Source organism: Aquarana catesbeiana, linkage group LG03 (assembly GCF_042186555.1).
Source record: "Aquarana catesbeiana isolate 2022-GZ linkage group LG03, ASM4218655v1, whole genome shotgun sequence".
In the NCBI taxonomy this organism is placed as follows: Eukaryota; Metazoa; Chordata; class Amphibia; order Anura; family Ranidae; genus Aquarana; species Aquarana catesbeiana.
Window position 1 is genome coordinate 571,221,911 of NC_133326.1, and position 6,000 is coordinate 571,227,910.

Consider the following 6,000-nt stretch of genomic DNA (forward strand, 5'->3'; position numbering starts at 1 on the left):
TACATATACACACCTTTTTGAAAGGTCCCTGAGGCTGCAACACCTAAGCAAGAGGCACCACTAACCAAACACTGCCATGAAGTGCAAGGAACTCTCCAAACAAGTAGGGGGACAATGTTGTTGAGAAGTACAAGTCAGGGTTAGGTTATAAAAAAAATATCCAAATCTTTGATGATCCCTAGGAGCACCATCAAATCTATCATAGCCAAATGGCACAAAAGCAAACCTGCAAAGAGACGGCTGCACACCAAAACTCATGGACTGGGCAAGGAGGGCATTAATCAGAGAGGCAGCACAGAGACCTACGATAACCCTGGAGGAGCTGCAGAGTTCCACAGCAGAGACTGGAGTATCTCTACATAGGATGACAATAAGCCGTACGCTCCATAGAGTTGAGCTTTGTGTCAGAGTGGCCAGAAGAAAGCCATTACTATAAGCAAAAAACAAAATGGCACGTTTTGAGTTTGCGAAAAGGCATGTGGAAGACTCCCAAAATGTATGGAGGAAGGTGCTCTGGTCTCATGAGACTAAAATTTAACTTTTTGACCATCAAGGAAAACGCTATGTCTGGCACAAACCCAACACATCACCCATAGAACACAATCCACCGTGAAACATGGTGTTGGCGGCATCATGCTGTGGGGATGTTTTTTAGCAATCGGGACTGGGAAACTGGTCAGAGTTGAGGGGAAGATGGATGGTGCTAAATACAGGGATATTCATGAGCAAAACCTGTACCACTCTGTGTGTGATTTGAGGCTAGGAGGGAGGTTCACCTTCCAGCAGGACAATGACTCCAAACACACTGCTAATGCAACACCTGAGTGGTTTAAGGGGAAACATGTTAATGTGTTGGAATGGCCTAGTCAAACCCCACACCACAATCCAATAGAAAATCTGTAGTTAGACTTAAAGATTGCTGTTCACAAGCGCAAACCATCCAACTTGAAGGAGCAGTTTTGCAATGAGGAATGGGCAAAAATCCCAGTGGTAATATATGGCAAGCTCAAGCGACTTGGAGCTGTGATAGCTGCAAAAGGTGGCTCTACAAAGTATTGACTTTAGGGGGGTGAATAGTTATGCACATTGACTTTTTCTGTTATTTTGTCCTATTTGTCGTTTGCTTCACAATAAAAAAAAAAAAATCTTCAAAGTTGTGGGCATGTTCTATAAATTAAATGATGCAAATCCTCAAACAATCCATGTTAATTCCAGGTTGTGAGGCAACAAAACACGAGAAATGCCAAGGGGGTGAATACTTTTGCAAGGCACTGTATGTATGTAGAGCCCACTATTATTGACCCTTTATTGATGTAAGCTACCATCTGGCATCTATCTTTGGCATGTGTATTTGAGCCTATCTTGAGCTTAATGGCATCAGCAATCACAGTTGCAATGCTTTGCAGGCCTGAATGCAAAAATGTAATGTAATGCAAATGTAATAAATGCATATTTTTTATTTTATCATTGTTGGTGCATTTATTACATTTTTGCAAAAAGTGGACTATATCTTTGATGTGACTTATATACTAAGATTTCAGAAACCACATAATTCCCCTGTCCTATTAAGGCCAACTGAAATACCAGACACCAGCTGTCAGATTGTTTATAGGCCAAATACAGTATCTAATGGTGATGAACATTAGTGATCATATTTGGATTCCCAAGAATGATAGCCATTTTGGACAGAATCTTCCCCTGCCTCTGCGTTGCTCCAGCTGTCCCCTATTCCATTCTGTAGTCCTTGGACCCAAAGTTGGTAACCCTAGTGTCAGTGGACAGTAATTTTCATTTCTAAACCTCGTGCCAGTTCACCTGCTATACATGCATATAGGCAGGCTCCATCCTTCTCAGGGAAGAAGGGGGGAACCTTGACCTTTCTCCCTTGCCAGAAGAATTGTCCCAACACTGCACGTGGTTGCCCTTTATTGAGCAGTTTTGCTGCAGAATGCTTCACTGAATGGTCAAAAACATGATTATGTTTGTTCCCAGCTGGCTAATTGTAAATGGTATTTTTGTCACTTTGCTGATACATCCAGTGATACAGACCTTTGCTGCACTACTCCACCTTTCTTTTACTCAGTTGGAGTCCTTGTGAAGTACTTAGAGCTTCCAGGTGTGGGGGAACATGTGACCTACGTCTGTTCTTTTCACAATGACGTGCTCACACCTGAGTAATCAATTCCCAAGCCAAAACATTGTCATATTAGGTAGGGAAGGTAGTTATTAAAGGATAAGTCCACCTTAACACTAAAATCTCTACATCTACAGACATCCACAATCTAACACTAACCTATCTAACCCTGTAAAGAATAAACCAGTATACATACCTTTTTTGAAGCCGATCTGGTCCAGTCTCCAGCAGCGGAAGCTCTGCAGAGGACACAGCCGACAACGGCTGTGAAATGAATGGGGAGTGACGTCACCCATAGACTTACTACGGGGCTTCCTTTGTCGGCTGTGTCCTCTGCACCCGCCTCCATAGCGAAGCCGCAGCTGACAGCTCAGCATGGGATCAGGTCGGGTTGGCCTTAAAAAAGGTATATATACTGGTTTCTTCTTTACAGGGTTAGATAGGTTAGTGTTAGATTGTGGATGTCTTTAGATGTAGAGATTTTAGTGTTAAGGTGGACTTATCCTTTAACACTGCGTAAACAACACCATCTCCCATCTCCGACAGAGGAATAGAGTGGCTAGAGTGCGGGGATGATCCATCAGAGAAATATAGTTCTTTCAGGATAATCTGTCACTGAGTCTCCTTAAATAATTTTTTTTTGTAATAATACATTTTGAATTCAGTCTATGAGGAAATTAATGTTAGGACTGCAAAGGCACAAATGAGCCAAGATCTTTGTTTGAATACCCTTTGTTCTACTCCAGAGATGACTGCTGTGACATACAACAGGTTCATGGTAGGAGGAATCAGCCTTCCCACTGTGACAGCTGCTGACGCATTTCACAAGCAATAAACTTCCTGCACAGAGAAAGTATGCAGTGTTCCGACAAATACGTTACTCTGAAAAAAAGTATTTATTGTTACATTATTATTAAACAATAGGCTGCCAAGATACAGGTATAATACTCAATACCCAGGAAACAGTGGCACATATAGCCACGTCCTTGCAGTTCAAGACAGATATCTGCAAATCTCTCTGGAGATATACAGTACATGTGGAGACATTTACGTTGTATAACAAACGGGATGAATTATCTTAGTTTAGTCAGAGGCATGTTTCATATTTTGTAAATTTTATTCTGCATCTGTGTTGTGCTCATATAGTGAACTTATAATAACAACCTTCCATCCTGTCTTTGTATAATAAAAGGTGGTTAGACATGTGCTTGAGCTAAAATCCAGGCAATCAGCTAAATACACAGCTGAAATACATATATAAAAGCTGTTTTACCTGCCAAAGTATTTGTATTTCCATCCATCTAGCCCTGACAGCAGAGGCAAGTTGGTGACCTAACTGTTCCCTAAAGCAGTTTAGCTATGTATAGCTAGGCCACTTGCCAATCCCCAACATGTGTTTGCACAGTATAGGAGCAGCAGGAGACTGTAAAGCTCATCCCTCCGCTCACTCTGTTCTATCCTGCTGTCATTAGGAACAATTACAATGTTCCCTTGCTTCTAAACCTGGCGCCTGTGCCTCTGATATAAAAAAAAACAAAACAAAAACCTAAATCTTTGGACAAAGGTCCTTCTTCCATGGTTCAAATGGCAGCTTGCATCTCAGCAACCCTCTTCAGGCAAGACTATGTCTATTCAGCCCAGCTCCTTTTAGGCATCTGCTCCAGATCTAACATGGTTTCTAACACCCTCAGCACATGGTACATCCTTGAGGTCTACTCAAACAGCAGTACACCCCTCACATTTTTGTGAATATTTTTTTATATCTTTTCATGTGACAACACTGAAGAGATGACACTTTGCTACAATGTAAAGTAGTGAGTGTACAGCTTGTATAACAGTGTAAATTTTCTGTCCCCTCAAAATAACTCAACACATAGCCATTAATGTCTAAACCGCTGGCAATAAAAGTGAGTACACCCCTAAGTGAAAATGTCCAAATTTGGCCCAAAAGTGTCACTATTTTGTGTAGACACCATTATTTTCGAGCACTGTCTTAACCCTCTTGGGCATGGAGTTCACCAGAGCTTCACAGGTTGCCACTGGAGTCCTCTTCCACTCCTCCATGACGACATCACGGAGCTGGTGGATGTTAGAGACCTTGCATCCCTCCACCTTCCATTTTAGGATGCCCCACAGATGCTCAATAAGGTTTCGGTCTGGAGAAATGCTGTGTGTTTGGCGTCGTTATCATGTTGGATTACTGCCCTGTGGCCCAGTCACCGATGGGAGGAGATCATGCTCTACTTCAGTATGGGCATTCATGGTTCCCCCAATGAAATGTAGCTCCCCAGTGCTGGCAGCACTCATGAAGCCCCAGACCTCACTCCCACCACCATGCTTGACTGTAGGAAAGACACACTTGTCTTTATACTCCTCACCTGGTTGCCGCCACACATGCTTGACACCATCTGAAACAAATAAGTTTATCTTGGTCTCATCAGGCCACAGGACATGGTTCCAGTAATCCATGTCCTTAGTCTGCTTGTCTTCAGCAAACTGTTTGCAGGCTTTCTTGTGCATCATCTATAGAAGAAGCTTCCTTCTGGGACGACAGCCATGCAGACCAATTTGATGCAGTGTGCGGCGTATGGTCTAAACACTGACAGGCTGACCCCCACATCACCCCTTCAACTTCTGCAGCAATGCTGGCAGCACTCATATGTCTGTTTCCCAAAGACAACCTCTGGATATGACACTGAGCACGTGCACTCAACTTTTTTGGTCGACCATGGCGAGGCCTGTTCTGAGTGGAACCTGTCCTGTTAAACCGCTGTATGGTTTGTCCGCCATGCTGCAGCTCAGTTTCAGGGTCTTGGCAATCTTCTTATAGCCTAGGCCATCTTTATGTAAAGAAACAATCCTTTTTTTCAGATCCTCAGAGAGTTTTTTGCCATGTTGAACTTCCAGTGACCAGTATGAAAGAGTGAGAGCGATAACACCAAATTTAACACACCTGCTCCCCATTCACACCTGAGACCTTGAAACACTAACAAGTCACATGACACTGGGGAGGGAAAATGGCTAGTTGTGCCCAATTTGGACATTTTCACTTAGGTGTGTACTCACTTTTGTTGCTAGCGGTTTAGACATTAATGGCTGTGTGTTGAGTTATTTTGAGGGGACAGCAAATTTACACTGTTATACAAGCTGCACACTCAATACTTTACATTGTAGCAAAGTGTAATTTCTTCAGTGTTGTCACATGAAAAGCTATAATAAAAGATTTACAAAAATGTGTGGGGTGTACTCACTTTTGTGAGATACTGTGTATATACTCTTCGCTGCCCTGAAAGTGCATAAGTGGTAGTTGTAAGAGGCAGTTGAAAAAAAATAGCATGACCAAAATTACTTTTGTTTTTGCTCTCATCTAACAGTTGTAAATCCGCGGAAGGTAGTGGTTGATTTCACATGCGTAAGAAGTTACCGACTTCAGCACAACATAGATTTTTTTTTTTTACAGTTGGTAAAATATGTCTAAAACACTTTAGAGTTGGAAAAGATAAATAGTGTGGAAAGTACCCAGAAGTGAGAAAAGTGCAATATTTATTAAAAATATCTGTTATAGTTTTTTAAAGGTTCAACATTAAATAGAAATTCCCAGCTGATGCAAGCTGCTTGACATTCTGCACCATTTATGGAAAAATGCATGAACGCAACATGGATTCATTCTCATGAATTAACTCTGCCAATTTTTAATTATCACATTGTAAAGTGAGAACTTTGTAATGATTTCAAAATCTTGCTCGGACTGTAGTTTATAGCCATGGCAAGGATGCAACTGGAGACAAAATAGCAACGCTTTCCTACAACAATGGAAACCCAATGCAAGGTTTAAATGCTTGTTAATTCTAGAGGTAGAGGAGATT